The sequence below is a fragment of the Coenobita brevimanus genome, chromosome 51 (assembly GCF_032717465.1).
Source record: "Coenobita brevimanus isolate Jiangsu-jjx chromosome 51, ASM3271746v2, whole genome shotgun sequence".
Taxonomy (NCBI): Eukaryota; Metazoa; Arthropoda; class Malacostraca; order Decapoda; family Coenobitidae; genus Coenobita; species Coenobita brevimanus.
This window is the reverse complement of record NC_137004.1, coordinates 19638732-19662381: the sequence shown is the minus strand read 5'-3', so window position 1 is coordinate 19662381 and position 23650 is coordinate 19638732.

The following is a 23650-nucleotide window of genomic DNA, read 5'->3' as shown; positions in this document are numbered from 1 at the left end:
GACGTCCTGAATCAAGTTGAGGTGAACAGGTCCTTTGCAGTTCTGCTGGATAGGCAGTTTTTATCTATAAACATTGTACTCATGACATTGGGCAACACTCACAAAGGAAACTACCTGTGCCCTGAAAGATTGTATGAAAGAGGGATCAACTGAAGTCCGTAGGTGTAACATCTAAGCTTCCAGTAAAGTATCCAGTGGGGAAGATGGAGTTTTTATGGCCCAAATCTCACATAGTGGTGTGTTTACAGATAAAACTCTCCAGCAGAATTGCAAGGGGCCTGCTGGCCTCAGCCTGATTCAGGATGTTCTCAGATGCATCAGCGTTCAACAGCTAGTTGCTTACTCTTACACACCCACCCACTTACCCACATCCAAACCTTCCCACCCACACACCCACCTACCACCCACCCATCTACATCCATCCACCCACCCACCCAATTAACCACCCAACTAACCACCCACCCTACACCAACCTACTCATCTGCCCCACTCATCTACCCCAACCCACCCACTCACCCATCTGCCTGCCCACCCACAAATCTACCCAACCCCACCTACTTATCCATCCACTACCTGAACACCCAGCCAGCCACCCACCAACACATGCACATCCATACACCCAGCCAGCCACCCACACCCACTTGCCCTGCTCACACCCACCTGACCCATCCACCCACAATCAACCATGCACTCACCCACCCACCCACACCATTTCACCCACATCCGCCCACCCAACCATCCACCCCTCCACTCATTCAAACTCACCAAACCACACCCAGTGGGTGTGGGTGAGTGGGTGTGGTTGGCCCAGCTGTGTGTGGGTGGGTGTCAATTTGTGGGTGAGTGGTTGTGGATTGGTTTCGGTGGGTGAGTGGATGGGTGGGTGTGGGTGTGTTAGTGGGTGAGTATCCAGTGGGGAAGATGGAATTTTTACAGGCCCACATCTCACATTTTGGTGTGTTTACAATAAAACTTCCTCTCCAGCAGAACTGCTAGGGCCCTGCTGGCCTCAGCCCGACTCAGGATGTTCTCAGATGCATCAGCATCTAGCATCCGGTTGCTTACTCTTTCATGCCCACCCATCCACACTCACTCAGCCACCCACCACCCCCACCAACCCACCCACCTATCCACCCACCTACATCCATCTACCCACCTACCCATTTCCATCCATCCAGTCTTTCACTCACCCACACCCACACACCTACAGACTCATTCGCCCACACCCACCCGACTGCCCACTCATCTAACCACCCACCCACCAACATTCACTGACTCATGCACCCTCTCACCCACCCACCCTACTAACCACCCACCCAACTAACCATCCACATCAACCCCACCCACCCACACCCACATGACCACCCACCCACCTACACCAACCCACCTATCCACCCCAAACCACCCACTCACTCATCTGCCTGCCCACCCATAAACCTACCCAACCCCACCCACTACCTGAACACCCAGCCACCCATGCACCCACCCACTCCAACCCATGCACACCCATACACCCACCCAGCCACCAACACACACCCAACTACCCACAGATTCACCCACTGATCCACCCACACCTACCCACCCACCCACAGCCAACCATGCACTCACCCATCCAACCAACCACACTCACCCACCCATTTACACCCAGTCAACCACACCCTTCCACCCACACCCACCCACTCACTCAATCACCAATCCACACCCAGTGGGTAAGGGTGGGTGGAAGTGGTGGTTGTGGGTGGATGGGGGTCGGGGATGTGAACAGGTGGGGCTGGTGGTTGGGTAGGTGGGTGTGGGTGAGTGTGTGGTTGACCTGGCTGCGGGTGGGCCTGGGTGGGTGGGTGTTGGTGGGTAGATAAATGGATGGGTGTGCGTGGGTGGATGGGAAGGGATGTGTGTGTGTGTGTGTGAGTGTGTGTGTGTGTGTGTGTGTGTGTGTGTGTGTGTGTAGGCGTGTGGGATGGTGTGAATGGGTGGGTGAATGTGGGTGGGTTTGGATGGGTCGGTGGGTTCGGGTGAATTGTTGGGTGGGTGTGGGTGGGTAAGTGGGTGGATGGGTGGGTGTGAGTGGGTAAGTGGGTGGATGGTTGTTTTTGTTGGGATAGTGGGTGGGTGCGTGGGTGTGGATTGGTGGGTGAGTAGGTGTGGGTTGATTTTGGTGGATGGGTGGGTGGGTGTGGGTGTGTCAGTGGGTGAGTATCCAGTGGGGAAGATGGAGTTTTCATGGGCCCACATCTCACATTTTGGTGTGTATGCAGAAAAAACTTTTCAGCAGGACTGCCTCAGCTTGACGCAGATGTTCTCAGATGCATCAGCGTCCAACAACCGGTTGCTTACTCTTACACACCCACCCACCTACCACCCCCACCAATCCACCTGCCCATCCACCCCCACCCACTCACACCCAGCCACCCCCCACCCCCACCCACTCATCCACACCCACCCACCTACATCCATCCACTCACCCACCCACCTACCCACCCATCCAGACATTCACTTACCCACACTCGCAGACCTACAGACCAACTCACCCACACCCACCTGACAACCCACTCATCCAACTACCCACACTCACTGACTCATTTATCCTCTCACCCACCCACCCAACTAACTACCCGTTAACCACCCACACCTACTCACACACACGACCACCCGCACCCAGCCACCTATCCACCCACCTCGACCCACCCACTCACACACCTACCCAACCCCACCCACTCCCACCCAGCTACCCACTCCCACTGACCCACCTGACCACACACATTGATCCACTCACCGACTGACATCTTCCTACTGACCCACTCACACCTACCCACAACCACCCATGGACTCACCCACCCAGCCACACTAATCCACCCACACCCACCCATCTACACCCCCACCCACCCAACCAACCACTCACATGCCCATCCACACCCACCCAACCAGGTCCACACACCCAACCATCCACACCAACCCACTCAACCAAACTCACTTACCCACACCCAGTGGGCGTGGGTGGGTAGGCGGGTGTGGGTTATTGGGTGTGATTGGCCTGGGTGTGACTGGGTCTGGGTGGGTGGATGTCGGTTGCTAGATGGATGGATGGGTGTGGGTGGACGTGCGTGAGTGGCTAGGAGGGGATGGGGTGGCGGGTGGGCGAGTGGGTGAATGGGTGTGGGTGGGTGGAAGGGAATGGATGTGTGTGTGTGTAGGTGAATGGGTGTGGGATGGTGTGTGGATGGGTTGGTGGGTGTGGGTGGGTGGGAAGGTTTGGATATGGGTGGGTGGGTGGATGGCTGTGGATTTGTTTGGATATTGGGTTGGTGGGTGAGTGGATGGGTGTGTGGATGGGTGGGAGGGAGTGGCTGGGTGAATGGGTGGGGGTGGGTTGGATATATGGGTGGGTGGGGTTGAACGGGTGGGTTTGGGTGGGTGGGCGTGGATGAATGAATCAGTGTGGATGGATGTGTTGGTGGGTAGGAGGGTGTGGGTGGTTGGGTGCATGGTTGTGGATGGGTGGGTGGATTTGAATGGGTGACTGGATGGGGGTGGGTGGTCAGGTAGGTTTGGGTAGGTTTGGCTTGGTGGGTGGGTGGGTTTAGGTCGGTGGGTGGATCGCTGAACGTGGGTGGTCGGGTCAGTGTGAGTGGGTGGGTGGGTGGGTTTGGGTAAGTGTGGTTGGTTGGTTGGGTGTGGTTGGCTGGCTGGATGGATGGATGTCAGTGAGTGATAGTGGATGGGTGTAAGTGGGTGTGTAGGTGGTTGGTGGGTGGGTATGCCTGGATGGATGGGTGTGGATGGGTGGGTGTCTATAGGTGAATGGGTGCGTGGGAATGTTGGTGGGTGAGGGTGGGAGGTGGGAGTGTTGGTGGGTGAGGGTGGGAGGTGGGAGTGTTGGTGGGTGAGGGTGGGAGTGTTGGTGGGTGAGGGTGGGAGTGTTGGTGGGTGAGGGTGGGTGGGAGTGTTGGTGGGTGAGGGTGGGAGATGAGAGTGTTGGTGGGTGAGGGTGGGAGTGTTGGTGGGTGAGGGTGGGAAGTCAGGTGGGTGTGTGGGTAGATGGATGGGTGGGTCTGGGTGGGTGGGTGTAGTTGGGTCGGCGTGGGTGAGTGGATAAGCAGACTAGTATGGGTGGGTGTGGCTGGTTGGGTGGGTGGGTGTGGTTTTGGGTTGGCTGGTGGGTGGGTGGGTGAGTGTGGGTGGTTGGATGTGGAAGAGTGGGTGGGTGTGGTTTTGGGTTGGGTAGGCAGGTGTAGGTGGTTGGGTGGGTAGGTGTGGGTGGGTAGGCAGGTGTAGGTGGATGGGCGGTTGGGTGTGTGTGTGTGCGAGATGTGAACCCGTAGATTTACCATCTGGATTTCAGACTGATTTTAAAGACTCCGCATTACTACTGAACGCAATACTAGGAGCTAGATGTTACATCCATGGAGTGTACTTTAACTCTAATACAACCTTTACAGCACAAGTAGAGATTTTCCTTTGTGTGTGTTGCCCAATGTCACAACTCCACTGTTTACAGATAAAACTGTCTCTGCAGAAGATTTTGCAAGAGGTCTGCTGGGCCAGACTGACTCAGAAAGTCCACAGGTGTCTCAGCAATAAAACATCTGGTCACTTATTCGTACATGTGGGTGGTTGGATATGGATGAGTGGGTGGGTGTGGGTTGCTAGGTGGATGGATGGATGGAAGTGGGTGGGTGTGGATGGGTTGATGGTTGTGGGTAGGTGGGTATGGAGAAGTGAGTGGGTGGATGAGTGTGCGTGGTTGGGTTGGTGTGCGTGGGTGTAGTTGGTTGGCTGGATGGATGGGTGTGGATTGGTGACATTGGGTGTGTGTGTGTATGGGTGCAGTGTGTGTGTGTGTGTGTGTGTGTGTGTTTATATGGTAGGTGAGGGTGTGGGTGGGTGTATGAATGGGTGGGATGGGGGTGGGTTATTTGTTTGGTTGGGTGGGGCTGGGTTGGTGGATGGGTGTGGTTAGGTCGGTGTGCATTGGTGGGTAGGTGTGGAAGGGTGTGGGTGGGTGGGTGTGGGTTGGTAGGTGGGTATGAGTTGGTGGGTGTGGGTAGGTGAGTGGGTGTGGGTTGGTGGGTGAGTGGGTTGGTTAGTTGATGTTGGTGGGTGGGAGGGTGGGTGGGTGTGGGTTGATGGATGGGTGAATGAGTGGTTGGGTGAGTGGTTGGGTGAGTGGTGGGTGGGTGGGGGTGGGCAGAGGGATGAGTGGATGGATGGGGGTGGATGGCTGGGATGGTGGTAGGTTGGGGTGGGTGGATGGATGGGTGGGTGGATGGGTGTGGATGGGCAGGTGGATGGGCAGGTGGATGGATGGGTGTGGTTAGGTGGGTGGGTGTGATACAGTGGGTGGATTTGGTTAGGTGGGTGGATGTCGGTAGGTGGGTGTGCACTGGTGGGTACGTGTGGAAGGGTGAAGGGTGGGTGGATAGGTGGGTATCTGAGTTGGTGGGTGTGGGTAGGTAAGTGGGTCTGTGTGGGTGGGTTTGGGTGGGTGGGTTGGTTGGTGTTGGTAGGTGGGTGGGTGTGAATAGGTGGGTAGATGAGTGTGGATGGGTGGGTTGGTGGGTGGGTGGGTGAATGAGTGGTTGGATGGGTGAGTGGTGGTGGGTGGGCAGAGAGATGGGTGGATGGGGATTATTGAATGGATGGGTAGGTGGAGGTGGGTGGATGGATGTGAGGGTGGGTGGATGGATTTGGGGTGGATGGGTGGGTTTTCTTGGGGAGGTGGGTGTGGGTGGGTAAATGTGGATGAGTGGGCTAATTGGGGTTGGTGTGGGTGGTTGGGTTGGTGGATGGGTGTGGAAGCTTGGGTGGGTCAATGGGTGTGGTTGGATGGGTGGGTCAATGGGTGTGGTTGCATGGGTGTGGGTCAGTGTGGGTGGGTGAGTGGTTGTGGGTTGGTGGGTGGGTGAGTGGTTGTGGGTTGGTGGGTGGGTGAGTGGTTGTGGGTGGGTTGGTTGGCGTGGGTGGGTTGTTGAGTGTTTGGGTGGGTAGGTGGGTGTGGCTGGGTGATGCGGGGTGACTGGGTTTAGGGGGGTGGGTGGTTGGGTGTTTAGGTGGGTGGTTGGGTGTTGGTGAGTGGGTGTGGATGAGTGGGTGGATGGGCGTTAGTGGGTGGGTGGGTGGATGGGTTTGGAAGGATAGGTGGGTGGGTAGGTGGATGGGAGGGTTGGAATAGATGAGCAGGTGGGTGTGGATGGGTAAGTGAGAGAGCAGGTGGGTGTGGATGGGTAAGTGAGAGAGTAGGTGGGTGTGTTTGGGTGGGTTGGTGGATGGTTGAGTGTGGGATGTCAGATGGGTGTTAATGGTTGGGTATGGGCGAGTGGGTGGATGGCTGGCAGGATGGATGGGTGGGTGTATGGGTGTGGCTGAGTGTTTATGTGGTGGATGGGTGTGTGGGTGGGTGCATGAATGGGTGGGGTGGGGGTTGGTCAGAGTGGGCAGGTGATTGGTAAGGTGGGGCTGGGTTGATGGGTGGATGGGAATGGGTGGGTGGGTGAATAGATGCGGGTGGGTGGTTGAATGGGTGAGTGGGTGTGGTTAGGTGGGTTGGTATGGGTAGATGGATGTGAATGGATGGGTTGATGTGGATGGGTGCAGGTGGGTGGGGGTGGGTGGGTTGTTAGATGGGTATCTGTGGGTCGGTTGGTGTGCATGTGTGAGTGGGTCTGGGTGGGTGGGTGGTTGAATTGGTTTGCATGGGTGGGTGAGTGTGTGGGTGTAGGTTGGTGGGTGGGTTTTGGTGAGTGGGATTTGGTGAGTGGGTTGGTGGGTGTGAGTGGGTGGGTTGGTGGGTGTGAGTGGGTGGGTTGGTGGGTGGGTGTGAGTGGGTGGGTTTTGGTGAGTGGGTTAGTGGGTATGCATGAGTGGGTTGGTGGGTTTGTATGAGTGGGTTGGTGGGTTTGCATGAGTGGGTTGGTGGGTTTGTGTGAGTGGGGTGAGTGGGGGGTTGCTGTAAATGGGTGGGAAGGTGTAAATAGGAGTGGGTGGATGAGTGGTGTGGATGTTGGTGGATGCAGGTGGGTGAGTTTCGGTGAGTGAATGCGTAGGTGTGGGTTGGTGGGTGGGTGAGTGAGGTGGTGAGTGGGTGGATGGGTGTGGATGGATGGGTTGGTGGATGCGTGGGTGGAAGGGTGAATGGGTGTAGATCAGTGGGTATGTTGGTATGTGGGTGTGTATGGGTGTGTGTGTGTGTGTGAGTGTGGGTGTGGGTGGGTGTGGGAGGGTGGGTGGGGTTTTTGGGATGGATGGGTCAGTGGGGGTTGTTGGGGTGTGTGTGGGTTGACTAGTGTAGGTGGGTAGGTTGTTGGGTGGATGGATGTAGGTGGGTGTACGTGGATGGGTGAATGGGTATGGATGGGTGTTTGGATGGTGGGGGAGTGGGGTGGGTGGGTCAGAGGGGTGCTTGAGTAGGCGTGGGTGGATGGGTGAGGATGGATGGGTGGGTGAGTGGGTGTGGAATGGGTAGGTAGGTAGTAGAGTGTGGGTTGGTGAGTGGGTGGAAGGAGAGGTGTGAATGGGTGGTCAGGTTGCTGTGGGTGAGTGGGTGGAAGGAGAGGTGTGAATGGGTGGTCAGGTTGCTGTGGGTGGGTGGGTGGGTGGGCAGGAAAGTATCGGTGGGTGGGTTGGTGAGTGTGGGTGGAAGGGTAGGTGAGTGGTTGGATGGGTGTGGGTGTGTTTGGATGGTGGGTGAATGGGGTGTGTCAATGGAGTAGGTGGGTGGGTGGGTGCATGGGTGAGTGTAGGTGTGTGAATGAGTGCATGGGTAGGTGTGGATGTGTGGGTGGAAGGGTGAGTGGGTTGGTGGATGGGTGTTTGCATAGAAGCAGGTAAATGGGTGAGGGTGAGTAGATGAGTGTGGGTTAGTAGCAGAGTGTGGGTGGGTGGGTGGGTAAGTAGCTGAGCATGAGTTGATGGGTGGGTGGGTGAGTGGAGAAGTATGGGTGGGTGGGTGAGTGGGTGGAAGGGTGGGTGGGTGAGTGGAGAAGTATGGGTGGGTGGGTGAGTGGGTGGAAGGGTGGGTTGGTGGGAGGGTGTGTGATGGTGGGTAGGTGGTTGGGTGTGGATTGATGGGTGTGGGTGGGTGCATATTTGGGTGTTGGTGGGTGTGTGGGTGGGAGGGTGTGGATGGATGGATGGGGTGGATGAGTGGGTATGGGTAGGTGGGTGCATGGCTGTTAATGGTAAGTGTGGGTGCATGGGGTTTGATGGGTGAGCTAGTGTGGGTAGGTGTTTGGGTGGTTAGTGGATAGGGTTGGTGGGTTAGTGTAGGTGGGTGGGTGGATGGATGGATGGGTGGGTGTGGGAGAGTGATTATGGATGGATGGGTGGTTGTGGGCTGGTGTATGCATTTGTGTGTGTGTGTGTGTGTGTGTGTGTGTGTGTGTGTGTGTGTGTGTGTCATGCGTGTGTGTGTGGGGGGTTGTAGGTGGGTTTGGGTGGATGGGTGAATGTGTGTGTGTGTGGGGGGGGGTGGATGGATAGATTTGTGGTTGGGTGGTTTAGTGGGTGGGGGTGGTAGGGTGTGGGTTGTTAGGTGGGCATGGGTGTGTTGTGAGTCTGGGTGTTGATGGGAGTGGGTGGATATGGATGGGTGTGTGGGTGTGTTGGCAGGCAGGTGGGTAAATGGGTGTGGGTGGGTGGGAATAAGTGGGTGTTGGTGGTTGTGGTTGGGCATTGGTAAGTGGGCGGGTTTGTGGGTGAATGGACGAGGGTGGGCAGGTGTGAGTGGGTAAGGGTAGGTAAGGGTGGGTAAGTGGGTGTGGATGGGTAAGTTGGTGTGGGAGGATGGACTGATAATTTGCTGTGGGGGTGTGTGGTTGTTGGTGTGGGGGGGTGGATGTGTGGTTGTTGGTGTGGGTGGGTGGGTGTGTGGTTGTTGGTGTGTATAGGTGGGTGAGTGGGTCTGGGTGGGTTGGTGGATGAGTGGGTTTGGGTGTCTGGGTGTGTGAGTTGATTTTCCACCCCCTATCGTGTCCCCAGTTAGGGGTAATCCAGAGGTCCTGATGTAGTTACAGCGGAAGTTTATTTGGAGAAGACAAACACAGGTCCAACCTGTTCTGTGCCAGCCCCACAACTGCGAGAGTATTGCAGGGCGCCAGCTTGGAAGGCGTTATGCAGGTGTTAGCATTCTTTGAATATTGCTATGTGCACTAATTGTCACTTAGACACTCACTACTAGATACATATACTGTTAATTTATATACTTATCCACGGTTAGTTCTAGTTTGCAATTCCAAGAGATTATCAACGTATGGTTACACAATATGAGTTTACAAGGTATGGTTAACATAGTATGGTGACAATACTCCCCTATATAATTAAAATTGTGTCTCCTGACACAATGAGCCATTATCATACAAGGCGTTTATTTAGAAAGAATATTTGAGGGGAGTGAGTTTAACTGGATTTGTAAGTACTTGGAATGATAATAATTATAAGGCATAATGGTCCAATATTCATTCATCATCCAATCCTACGTTGCTCCATTAGAAGCATAGGAGCCCAGGGCTAGGCGAGCTGGTCCTGACATTTAAGATGAGAGTGACCAGCCTCACTCATCCCTGAGTGGCATTAAGTAAGCAATAAACCCAAACTACCCCTTGGATATAAACCTTCACCAACTCAATCCGATTGGAGCTCCGTAATTACCCACCAAACCACCAGGCGCCAAAATTTGGTTATATTGTTACCACCCAGCGTAGTAAATGGTTTCCTGGTGTACATGAAACCATTTGGCTTGTCACTCAGTGTAGAGTCACCCACAGGCAGAAGGAAGAGGAAAGAATAAAGGAAAGAAAGACAGAAGAGGGAGTGTAAAGTCACCTGTAGGCAGAAGGATGAGGAAAGAATGAAGGAAAGACAGAAGTGGATGGAAGGAAAGAAGGATGGAGGAGAGGAAAGGGCAGACACCCGGAGAGGCACTACATCGAGTGAGTGGATGGTGAGCACCCCCACCTACCAGTAAAATTCAAAAGAAATACATTATTTACAATACATGGCCATGTGAGTCAAGTGGGAAATCCAGTAATATATAAATGGAAGAATAATATGTATATAGTGGATATACACAGTGGAGATAGTATTTCTAGTAATAATATAGATTAGCATTCTTCATCACTCAACAGTTGAAGTCCATTTTTTTACAGATATAATACTATAATGATACATGGAATAGTGATACTTCAACAGCGGAGCACACAAGGATTTTCTGGATATGTTCACTTTTTTTTTGTCTTCTGTTTTTCACTTGTTCATTTTGTTTTCTGTGTGATTATACTGATAATTTTCTGTGCCCTTTTTCATTTTTTTTTATCTATCATCCTTTCCATTATATCACTTATTTCATTAACTTTTCATTGTTGTCATTGTATCTTTCAACTTGTCATTTTACTATCCACATTTGTCATTTTACTATCATTTTACTTTCCACATATGTCATATTCTTTTTGCACTTCTAGCAGTCATATGAGGGAATACTAAGTACGGCCAGCTTCAACATCCTGTGATTGCTCTACTATCCTTGTTGCGATGTGGATTTCATGTTGTCTGCATTCCATTTTCCTAACACAACAATGCACTACACTGGTCAGAATGAATCCAATAAAAGGGACAGCCACTGGGGGAAACACAGACTGGATGCACCCATGAACGGCTAAAGGGCAAGGAAAACTGATCCATAACAAAATCACTCTGGTTGAGAACGTCAAACATGTGCAAGTTTGCAGAGGTGATGGATAGATTGTCAGAAGGGAGGCTGGAAGTCATGTTGATGGGTCGAAAGATTTCGTATGTGTGATTGCGTACGGCCTGATGATGAGTGGCATAGGTGAGTGTGCAGAATGGTTGCAAACAAAGGCAGACTCGCACGGCACAGCACTACCAGGAAAAATAGCCAGAAGGTAGGCAGCACAAAGACGAGAAGCAGGTGTAAAGAAAGAACACTTGTCGAGATCACTGGAGGATGTGAAAGCAATGGAGAGACGATCATAGGATAGGAGGAAATACTTCAAGAAAACAGAGGCCTGCAATAAGGAAATATTGAACAAGAAGAGAAAAGGAATAATTTGAAAGAGATAGAATGTGATGGCAGAACAAAGAGGAATATGAATGACAATGTCCTTAGCGAGGAATGTGGCCTCAAGTACTGGATAGGAGAATTCTAGAGAGGAGAATGAAAGCACTGGAGACAAGTCAAAAGTAGAGTGAGCTCATTCCAATGCAGAACGAAGATCAGAGATAAGTACTTAGTCTGCAGTGGCATGACCACCGACAGCATCAGCTAAATATGAACTAAGGTAGTGATTTAGGAGAGAAGAGAGTCTAGGGAGAGTTGAAGGTTTTCCATGTGTAGTTTGAGGTATAGGAGCTCGGAGACAATGTTAATTTTTGAAATTTGCTTCTTTAGAATTCCTGTCTAGTTGTTTTAAGTGTATGTAACATCATTTAAGTGGGCTGTGATATTCTGTAGCATAGTGTGTTGAACCTTTATTACTCTATTTTGAGATTCAAGGGCACTGGCTAACTGAGCAAGGTCGGATTTGAAATCAGAGAGGTCACGAGTTGTTGCAACTCCAAATAAGCCACTTCAAATTTCTTCAAGGTCAAAGGGACCATGCTTCACAAGTGAACGACCTACAGGTGCCTGGCTGGAAAATGTCACTGAAGTGACAGAACTTTGTTTTAATATACTCAAGTTTCCAACAAGTTGGTAAATAAAGAGGGTACCAGAACTTAACTGGGTTGTGATTCCCCACAATGGTCGACAGGAGGGTCTGTATCTCGTCCAGTTGCGTGAGTAGTGAAGCAGGGCGATGGCTATGTTGGCCAGGGGCTCTAGATTGTAGTGCAGGGAGACTACATCTACCACCATTATCTCGCCTCCTGAGCCAACAAGCCCCTAGGACGTACTCCACCATTGTCCTCACTTAACCCAGACCTATTTGGGTCAGCACTGCCAGCAGGAAGACCTCAAACATTTTACCTATAAAATAAGTTTGAGTTAATGGGAATGATTATGAGGAGGTGAATATGCAAGAAACAGGGGGTTTGTGTGTGGAACACAACTTGGATCGATATTCATTGGCTGAGGGAGGGGAAGGTGTGTGTGAAGAGGGTTCAGATGGAGAAGTAGAAGTAGATGTAGTTTGTGTGACTCCTCCAACGTCAGGCCTCTTGGTGCACACTTAAGAGCGTCTGCATGCACCCACTTGGTATCACTAGCTGACAATCCCTATATTTCAAACTTTTTACCCTGTTGAGTTCTCAAGCAGTGTGGGCCCATAAATCTGTCATCCAACTTAGAGGTGGGTGTAAGTGAATGAGCAAATACCAGATCTCCAGCACTGATACTGATAGGTGAGCTAGACTTAAGCTGGTATTGCAACATGCTCTCTTGAGATGAAGTCATATTTTCTTGTACATAGAGATGCATTTTCTGGAAAGTTTACATTTTCACCTATACATTAGTCATCCATATTATAGAGGGGACCAGGCCTTGATGATAACCTGGAATAGGGGAGGCTTTTATCGAACCCATATAAGACAAAGAAGGGAGATTCACCAATAGAGGCACTGATGGAACTATTCACAGAGGCTGAAACTTGGGGTATCCATTCATCCCAGGATGCACTTTGTGATCCTAGATGTCTTAAAGAGTCCAAGACCTTCCGGTTATGGGACTCTACAAGGCCATTTGAAGCCGTATGGTTAGGAACAACAGGAAATAGCCTTACAGATAGGCTTTAATCTAAGAGAAGAACTCTTGGATGTCTCAAAGGCAATAGCAGAAAGACTGGGACAAAAAATCACTTGCCAGGCAAGTACTCGCACCTCAACCTCTCAGACCATGGATGGAACTGTGAAAGTCTTTCATACCTCTACCGCTTCATAGGATTCCCCACGTTCACGACTGACTACCAGAGGCAAACCTAACACCATTCGTTCCTATTCGCGGCACCGATCACCAACAAGCAGTCGTGACCAATCCAATGCACAATGAGGCAAACAATCCTCGACTGTGTCCTGGCACTGCGGTTGCACTGTTCATCGAGAACCAAGCTGTTACTGTAAAGACAGAACCACTCACAAGGGGAACAGTGCACACCTTCGTGATCGTGTCAACCTACTTGCAAATATCACAAGGACAGTACTACTCACACCAGTGATGAGTGTCGTTACCTTGCATGCCGTCAGTCGGGGGGAAGAGGAGCGCCCTTTTTGGAAAAATGTCACATAACAGAAGACCAACTCCCCATTTGCCAGGTAGGGCCTCTAACTTCCTTAGGCATAGTTATTCTGGGATGGAGCAAAGGACTCAGGGCACCATTTTTTATGGACACAGGATCAATGGTAAATTTAATCTTGGAAACCTCTCTAACCAGCATTAGAACAATTAGAATGCCAAGGTCGGGATCCTTGAACCACCGGATATTCGCCTGTGTGGGGTGGATGGCTCAGAGTTTAATGTTAAAGGAAGAGTCAATTAAGAGATACTTGATGAAGCCTTAAAACCTTTCATAGCAGAGTTTCATGTAGCAAATGATCTCAGGCATCCCGCAGATACTCTTATTGGTTTACCCACCATGGCTTACCAATCCATCACCAAAATACCTGCTTGTGATAGTATTGTTATTAAAGGTTTTCCAGTAGCTAGCATGGAGTACCCACTTCCTGTCCTCTCCCAAATAAACTCAGTCATCCAGTCTAACGTGACTCCACCACTACCTAAGAGTAAGGAGGTAAATTCCGAGTCTTTCTGCTATTGCCTCTGAGACGTCCAGGAGTTCTTCTCCTGGATTAAAGCCTTTATGTAAGGTCATTTGCTGTTGTTTACTATCCAGACAGTTGATAAATCTAAGGTAACCCATTAAGTCTCCAAAATCTTTCAGTTTAAGAACATCCTTTCCATCACTACGAGTTACCCATGGAGTATCTCACAATAACTGGCTTATCTCTGAGCTTGTAGCTTTTGTTGCAGCTGCTGCCTCAAACAGCACTGCATTTTAAGTTGGAATTTCCATGGCCTCCTGCATGTTTGAGGCGATCAGAGATACCAGTGAGACCCGGCCTTACTAAGAATGGGTACAATAGAGCTGTGTTTCTGTCAGAATTCATCAAATGTGTTGCAATGATTGAAATAACCGGCTCAGAGTGCGACTCCCATTTGTGATTTGCCTTGATGTAACCGGCCTTGAAGACAGGAAATTTTTAGGGGTTCAGTCGTAATTTGATAATTGTGAATATCGGTTTAGACTTCTCTGAGGAAGTCATAGACAGACACAGAGTTATCTTCTGTGTTGTATTTTGGGCAGTTACTGTCGTCCAAATATATGGACTATGGACGGGGAGCTGGGTTTACCATCGCTGCAAGAGTCTGAGGTTGGGAAATTGTGGAAGGAAGTAATGTACTGAGTTGAAATGCAGAGAAAGTAATGGTAGTTGTGTGTGGTAGTGCTGAAAGCTGTGATGATGTAGTAGAGAAATTAGAAGGAGTAGCTGGAGAATGGGCAGAGGGAATTTCTAGAGAATCATTTAGAGAGGGTGGTGTATCTGGATTTATTTTTATCTGGAAGAAAATTGTCTGGATTTTCTGGAATAGAAGTAGTAGTGGTAGTAGTGGGGGTAGTGAGAGTAGCGTGAAAGAGTTCAGTAGTATGTGTTGTATGAGCGGATACACTGGGCTTTACGTAAGATTTGCCACAACAGAGAAGAATCAAGGTATTTACATCACCGAGATCAACATCTTCACATTTAGTCTCAAGTTGCTGGTGAACTGGAGAGAGATTAAATTTTTTTGAAGTATGACATGTAGTGATGTAAACAATTTATACTAACAGTTATGAGAATGAAAATGTATATTATACAATGAGAGTATGAGGGAATATGCAATATATACCATGACAGTGAAGGGGCATATGCACAATGAAAAGGGATATGAAAGAAAATTGCTTTGGTGAAGAATGAATAAAGTGAGAAAGGAGCGTGATGAATGAAGTGGGAGAGATGATTCATCAATATATATAAAGTGCGATATACTGATTGAGAGCAGATGAATGGAATATGAGTCACAATCTGTAGAGAATATCCTTTGGATAATCTCTATAGAAATCATGGTATGGGCAGATGAAATGAAACACTATAATTACATGTACTGCATACTGAAGTGTTACTGAAGAAAGCGAGAAGTTAGGTGGCAGGAGGTGTACCTTCAGTGAGGCAAGCCCCTCCCATGCAAATGAAACGATATACTGATTGGAGAGAAAGAGAGAGAAAGAAAGAGGATAATGACGTCACTGCTGGAGTCCACCAATCAGAGGCAACCTGGAGCATCAGATGATCGCAACTAAGATGTTGATTGAAGAAGGCAACGATGATGTAGACCTCACTGGTTGGCTGGCCATGGATCCAGGGAAGGCAGTGGAGGTGGTGGGGATTGAGAAGGTTGCTGAGTGTGGGTAGTGGGGCTGGCTGGCTAGGGTGTTGGCTGTAGGGGGGCTGGGCCAGCAAAGCGTGAGGGGGGGGGGATGAGAGGGGGGTGGTTGCGGTGTGTAATAGTTATAACTTTTTATAACAGGAGTGGAATGAGAACTGGTATTCAACAGTGAGAGGTTTACTGATTGTTCGGCCGTGCAGCTGCTGGTGAGGACTAATGGGAACTGAAGATCGGCATAGAGTCGAAATTCAGGAACTCATTATATGAAGATCTCACCCAAAAATACGTGGGCAACAAAACCTCAAGGCAGGTGAACAGAGAGGAGTGTGGTAGGTGTGGAGACTGGAGCAGGAACAGAGCACCGGCACAAGCGAGGTGTGGCCAACGGACTATTTCAGTGAGAATGTACTGTGCAGAGGCGATGTGAATGAGATCTGACTCACCACTGCCACCAATTTGTTCCACCTCCTCTCGTGTCCCCAGTTAGGAGTAATCCAGAGGTCTTGATGTAGCTTCAACGGAGTTTAGCTGGAGAAGACAAACACAGATCCAGCCCATTCTATGCCAACCCCACAACTGTGACAACAGTGCAGGGAGCTGGCTTGGAAGGCGTTATGCAGGTGTTAGCATTCTTTGAACTTTGCTGATATGTACACTAATTGTCACGTAGGCACCCGCTACTAGATACATATACTGTTAACTTATATATTTGTACACTGTTAGTTCTAGTTCGCAATTCCTGGAGATTATCAACGTATGGTTAAAAGGTATGGTCACATAGCACGAGGTTACAAGGTATGGTTAACATACTGTGGTATGGTTAAAATGCTCTTTTTTCTCTCTCTCGGCAGCAGTGACATGTTACTGACCATGTGGGTGGGTGGGTGTGGAAGGTGAGTGTTAATGTGTGGGAGAGTGTGGATAGGTGTGGGTGTGTGTGTGTGAGGGTAGGTAGGTAGGTGGGTGTGGTTGGGTGGGTGAATGTTTGGATGGGTGGTGTGGATGGATGGGTGGGTGGATATGGGTGGGTTAGTGGGTGTGGGTTTGAGAGTGTGGGTGGGTGGTTGGGCACGGATGGGTGGGTGGATGTTGCTGTGAGTGGTTGGATGTGGGCTGGTTGATGTGGGTGGGAGGGTGGGTGAGTGGATATGGGTGGGTGGGTGTGGGTGGGTAGATGGACTGGTTTGGGTGGGTGAATGGGTGTGGATGGGTGGGTTAGTTTGTGTGGATGGTTGGGGGATGGGCGTGAGTGGGTGAGTGGAGTTGTGGAGGGTGGGTGTATGTGGGTTATTTCTGATGGGTGAGTGGGTGGGTGGTTATGTTGGTGGTTAGGTGGGTGTAGGTGTGTGGGTGGGTGGGAGTGGGTAGGTGGGTGGCTTCCTGTGTGGGTGGGTCGATAGGTGTAGGTGTGTGTTTGAGTGGTGGATGGGTTGGTGGATATGGATTGGTGTGTGTGTGTGTGTGTGTGTGTGTGTGTGTGTGTGTGTGTGTGTGTGTGTGTGTGTGTGTGTGTGTGTGTGTGTGTGTGTGTGTGTGTGTGGGTGGGTGTTTGGGGGTGGTTGGTTGGATGGGTTGGTCGGGGTGGATGGATGGGTGTTGGTGGGTTTGGGTGGGTGGATGGGTGTGGGTGGGCGAGTGAATGGATGTCTGGATGGGTGTGATTGGGTGGGCAGGTGGGTGTGGGTGGGTGTTTGGATGCTGGGTGAGTGGGGTAGATAGGCTGGTGTTTGGTGAGTGGGTGGGTGCATGTGTGTGTGTGTGTGTGTGTGTGTGTGTGTGTGTGTGTGTGTGTGTGTGTGTGTGTGGGCACATGGGTGGGTATGGGCAAGTGGGTGGGTTGGTAAGTGCATGGGTGGGTTGGTAAGTGCATGGGTGGGTGTGGTTGGATGGGTGGGTGGGCTGGTGGGTGCATGGGTGGGTGTGGTTGGATGGGTGGGTGGGTTGGTGGGTGCATGGGTGGGTGTGGGTGGGTAGGTGTGGATGGGTGGGTGGGCAGGTGGATGGTTGGATGGAAGGATGGGTGTTGGTATGTGAGTGGGAGGGTGGGTGTGTGTGTGTGTGGGTGGGTGTGGATAGGAGGGTATGGGTGGGCTGGTGGGGGGTGGGATGATATGGGTGGGTTGGTGGGACAGTATTGGTGGCTGGGTTGGAAGGTATGGGTGGGTGGGTGTGTGGGAAGGTATGACTGGGTGAAGCGATGGGTGTGGGTAGGTTGGGGGCTGGGTGGGTGGGTGGGTGTGGTTGGATATGTGGGTGTAGTTGGTTGGGTGTGTGTGTGGGTGTGGGTGGCTGAGATGGTTGGTTGGGTGTTTGTGGGTAGGAAGGTGTATATTTGGATGTGGGTTGGTGAGTGGGTGGGGGAGGGTTCATTGATGGATGAGGGTCAGTTGGTGGGTGGATGGGTTGACGGATGTGGATGGGTAGCTGAGTGTGGGTGGGTGGGTGAATGTGGATGGTCGGATGGATGTGGGTGGGTAGATGGGTGGGTGTGGATGGCTGAGTGGGTGGATGGGTCAGGGTGGATGAATATGGATGGGTGTTTGGGTGGTGAGTTGGTGGGTGGGGTTGGGAGGGTGGGTGGATGGGTAAGTGAGTGGGTCGGTGGGTGGATGAGTTGGTGGGTAGGTGTGGGTGGGTGGGTGGATGGATGTGGGTGGGCAGTTGTGGGTGGGTAGGTGGGTAAGTGGGTGTGAGTGGTAAGTGTATGTGGATGGGTAAACGTGTGTGGGTGTGTAAGTGGGTGTGGGTGGATGGGAACTGGTGGGTCTGAGAGCAAGGGTGGGTGTGGGTGGTTGGGTTCGTGTTGGTGGGTTCGTGGATGGGTGTGGGTGGGTAGGTGAGTGGCTGGGTGGTTGGATGAGTGAGGGTGGGTGGGTGGGTCCCTGCATGGGTGGGTAGGTGGGCGTGGACGGGTTGGTTTGGATGGGTGGGTGAGTTGGTGGGCGAGTGGCTTCGTGGGTGTGGGTAGCTGGGTGGGTGGATGGATGTGGGTGTGTGGATGAGTGTGGGTAGTTGGGTGGGTGGATGGACGTGGGTGTGTGGATGAGTGTGGGTGGTTGTTTGGATGCTGAGTGGGTGGGATGGGGGGTTTGGATGCAAGGGTTTGTGGGTGTGGATGAGATGGTGATTGGATGGATAGGCTAGGTGGGTGGATGGGTGGGTGAGTGATTGGGTGTGGGTTGGTAAGTTGGTGGATGGACTAGTGGGTGGGTGGCTTTGTGTGTGTGTGTGTGTGTGTGTGTGTGTGTGTGTGTGTGTGTGTGTGTGTGTGTGTGTGTGTGGTGTGGTTGGGTGAGTGGGTAGGTAAGTGGGTGGTCGTGGTTGCAAGAGTAGGTGTGGGTGGGAGGGTTTGAATGGATAGGTGGGTGAGTGGGTGTGTGAGTGGATGGGTGGGTGTGGGTGAGTGGGTGGATTGGTGGATATGGGTGAGTTGATTGGTGGGTGGGTAGGTGGGTGGGTAGGTGTGGGTTGGTGAGTGGGTAGGTGGGTGTTGTTTGGTGGGTTGGTTGGTGGTTGTGGGGAGGTTGGATGGTGGGTGGGTGGGTGTGGATGGCTGGGTGGGTGTTGGTGGTTAAATGGATGTAGGTGGTTGGATGTGTGTGGGTGGGTGGGTGTGGGTTTGTGGGTGGGTGTGGGCTGAGCCCGCAAAACGTTCCTTCCATTAAAAAAAAAAAAAAAATACAAAAGAGAGCCAAATTCAAGATCAATTCATTTCGAGATGCCTGGGCACACTGAGTTTGAAAGACTGGAGATCATAGGAAGCAGGGAATATAGACAAAGGGAAACAGTTGCAGAGTTGACCTGCTGCATAAATGAAGGACTGGGAGTAACGGTTAACTCTTGCATTAGAAAGTTGGACAGAAAAGGGATGAGAGTTTGTAGCTAGACGGGAGCACGCACCCGTCGTAGAGGTGGAGGGATGCAAGCAGACAGTTCAGAGGAGCAGTGACCATTGAAGTAGTGACAGAAAAGAGACAAAGAGGCAACAGAGTGGCGAAGAGACAAAGGTTGAAGGGAATCAGTTGGAGGTGGAGAGTTGATAGACGAATAGTCTTTGACTCCACCCTATTGAGATGAGCTGTATGTGGGGAGCCTCCCCACAAGTGAGAGTTGTACTCTAAACTATCTATCTATATACCGAGGCTGCTTCCCCCAAGGAAAGGGAGGTAGCCGAGACAGGACGACACACTCCCCATTTACTCATCCATTCAAATACATTCATTCGCATCTTAGCCCCAAAGGGGAGAACGGACAGATCCTCACCGCACCACACCGCACAAGGGTCAACTGCGCAATGCAATCAATGACATCAGCAGCAGGGCCCGACAGCAGAACTGGTTTACCCCTGCCACATCATAACAGACCCATCCCCTTACCCGCACCTGACCTGACTAGCTGACCAGACCAAATGCGGGAGAATATCCCCTCAGGGCTGCGTCATCACTTATTCATTCACAATTTCTCTCCATTTATTTCTGTCACGCACAGCCACTCTTCCTTGCTCAACAGACATTCCTCTCGCATCCAGTGCTCTCTTCACACTGTCCATCCATCCTATTCGTGGTCTTCCTCTCAGCCTTACACCTCTCACATCAGATCTAGTTATCTTTTTCACCAATCGCTCATTATCCATTCTCTCCATATGCCCAAACCATCGCAACACCCTCTGCTCAACTCTACCAACCATCTCCCGAACAACTCCAGTTCTCCTTCTCACTTCATCATTTCGCACTCGATCCATAAGCGTCACTCCACACATACTCCTCAGACACCTCATCTCCATTACATTCGAACTTTTCCTCCCTGCTACACCTATATTCCATGTTTCAGCCCCATACAACGCAGTCGGTACCACAACACCCTCATACAGCCTTCTCTTTACATCCATTCTAAGCGAACGACATCTAAACACTTTTTTCATTCCTCCAAGCACCTTTCCTACTTCATTTATTCTAAACTTCACTTCTGCATCTATTCTTCCATCCACAGCAACATGTGACCCTAGATATTTAAAACACTCTACCTCCTCAGGCAACTCGCCATTCAAAACTATATTCACCCCCCTACCATCTACCAACCTCGTACACTTCATCACTTTACTCTTATTCTCATTTACTTTCAATTTCCTCCTTTCACACACCCTTCCAAACTCCTCTACCAACTGTCTCAATCTCTCCTCTGAATCAGCCACCAGTGCAGTATCATCTGCAAACAGCAGCTGCTTCAGATTCCACTCTCCACCATCAACATTCACCAGACTCAGACCTCCACCTAAAACTCTTGCATTCACCTCCCTTACAACACCATCCATGTAAATATTAAACAACCAAGGCAACATCACACATCCCTGTCGCAGCCCCACTCTCACAGGAAACCAATCACTCACAGCATTTCCCACTCTTACACACGCTCTACTATTTACATAAAAACTTTTCACCCCTTTTAATAACCTACCATCAAGTCCATACAATCTTAAAACAGTCCACAAAGCCTCCCTATCAATTCTATCATACGCTTTCTCTAAATCCATAAATGCCCAAAACACATCCTTGCCTTTCGCTAAATACTTTTCACACACTTGTCTCACAGCAAACACCTGATCCACGCATCCCCTCCCTCTCCTAAAGCCACACTGCTCATCACAAATCACTCCCTCTGTACCCTCTCTAACTCTCATAATTAACACTCTACCATACACCTTACCTACAACACTCAACAGACTTATACCCCTAAAGCTAGTACATTCATACTTATCACCCTTGCCTTTTTACAACGGGACCACACAAGCACTTGCCCAGTCAATTGGCACCATACCTTTCACAAAGCACACATTCAACAATCTTACTAACCAGTCAACAATAGTCACTCCATCACCCTTCAGGCATTCCACAGCACACCCATCCATACCTGCAGCTTTCCCTGTTTTCATCTCCTTTACTGCCTTCTCCACTTCCTCCTTCGTGATCAAAGAATCATTCAACTCTCCCAACACATTTATTCCTTGCACCCTTCCATCCGCCACAATCTCAGCCACCCTTTCCTCCTCTACATTTAACAATCTTTCAAAATACTCTGCCCACCTCTTCCTTACTGCATCCATCTGAATTAACATCCTTCCATCCTCTGCTTTTACTCGTTCTTCCTTCCCAGACTCTCCCTTTCGCACCCTTTTCACCTCCTTCCAAAACATTTTCTTATTCTGTTGAAAATTCTCTGTCAGCCGCCTACCCCACCTCTCATCTGCTGCCACTTTAGCATCACGCACAGCCCTTCTCGCCCTATTCCTCTTTTCCTTATACCTTTCATATGACAACTCATCCTTCCTCTGCAGCCACACTTCATATGCACGTCTCTTCTCAGCCACAGCCATACTTACTTCCTCGCACCACCATTTACTTCCTTTTCTTACACCACCACCCACACGTCTCACACCACACACCTCTTCTGCATGCCCCACCACAGCACTCTTAAACAACTGCCATTCCTCCTCCACACTGCCATTTTCCCGATCTTTCACTGTGTTCCACTCATCTTTCAATTTCTCCTGATACTTTATCTTTTTCTCTCTTTTATCTAACTCACTCACTTTCAAAACCTCCCTGCCACACCTAACCCTCCTAGCTCTCACCCATCTCTTACCTACTCTTAACTTTCCCTCCACTAGGTAGTGGTCAGACATACCTCCACCCTCCCCTCTCAGAACTCTCACATCCAACAATTTTCCTATTACATTCCTAGACACAACCACATAGTCCATCAAAGCTCTATCAACAACCCTTCCACCCTCCTGTCTCACCCATGTATACTTATAAATATCTTTCTTCTCAAACAAAGTATTTCCAATCACCATCTCTCGCTCAACACACATCGCTATCATTCGTTCCCCATTTTCATTTCTTCCAGGCACACCATGCATACCAACTACACCTTCAACTGCTACATTTCCCACTCTAGCATTCAGATCTCCCATCATTACCACATTCACATTCGTTCCAAAACTCTGCAGACACTCATCAACATCATTCCAGAATGACTCCCTCTCTTCTTCATCCCTTTCACTACCAGGCCCATATGCACTCACAAACACCCACAACTCACGTTCAAATTTCGCTTTCACCCACATCAATCTCGATGACACCTCCTTCCATTCAGTCACACACTGCTGTACTTCCGAACTCACTAACAAGGCCACACCTTCTCTTGCCCTTCCTCTATCAACACCTGACAATCTTCCATTCACACTTCCAAACACAGACTCACCCTTCCCTTTCATCTTCGTTTCACTCAAAGCTAACACATCCAACTTTCTTCTCACAAACATTCTCCCAATCTCCTCCCTTTTAGCCTCAATCGTACTACATCCACGCACATTCATAGACCCAATCTTCAGGGTACAGGGATAACTCCATCCCCCAACCCTTTCTCTGGCCTGTCTCTTTTTAGGAACTAAAAAACAGAGGAGGGGGTCCCTAGTCCCCTCACCCCGCCCCTTTTAGTCGCCTTTTACGACACGCAGGGAATACGGTGGCAGTATTCTTCCTAACACAACCTGGCCGCAGAGTAGTAGTACCACCCCAGAGTGCGGCCAGATTGTGTCCCCCCCGCCACAGGGGGGACACAATTTGGCCTCTAAACAGGGGCGAATAAAACCCGTGTATAAAGTCAACAACTGTGCAGAGGTAAAGAAGGCACAAAGTCTGCTTAGCACACCTAATCTCTTGGAAGGAGATTTTACAAGAAATGCAATATGATCTTTCCAAGTTAGGTCCCGTGTGAATGAAACCCCAAGCATGTTCAAGGATGATGCAGGACTGAGCTAGATATTTTTAAACATTAGTGGGTACTCCTGTGGAAGATTCTGACGGGTTGATAGGAATAAAAAGTTAGTCTTTGATGCATTAAAAACAAGATTATTTTTATCCCAGTCAGAGATATGGACCAAGTCAGACATTAGGTGTGCCATAGCCTCATCCCTTGTTTGTTGAAGTAACTGCTGAGATGGACGTTGCAGAAACCGAATGGAAAGGTGAAGGGTGGAATCATCAGCGTACAAGTGGATAGGATTAGACGTACAGCTTGGAAGATCATTGATGAATAAAAGAAAGAGAGCCCTAAGGAACACCACTGTTAATAGATCTAGGAGAAGAACGATGGCCATCTACAACGGCGGCTATAGAACGACCAGAAAGGAAGCTAGAGATGAAGGCACAGACAGAAGGATAG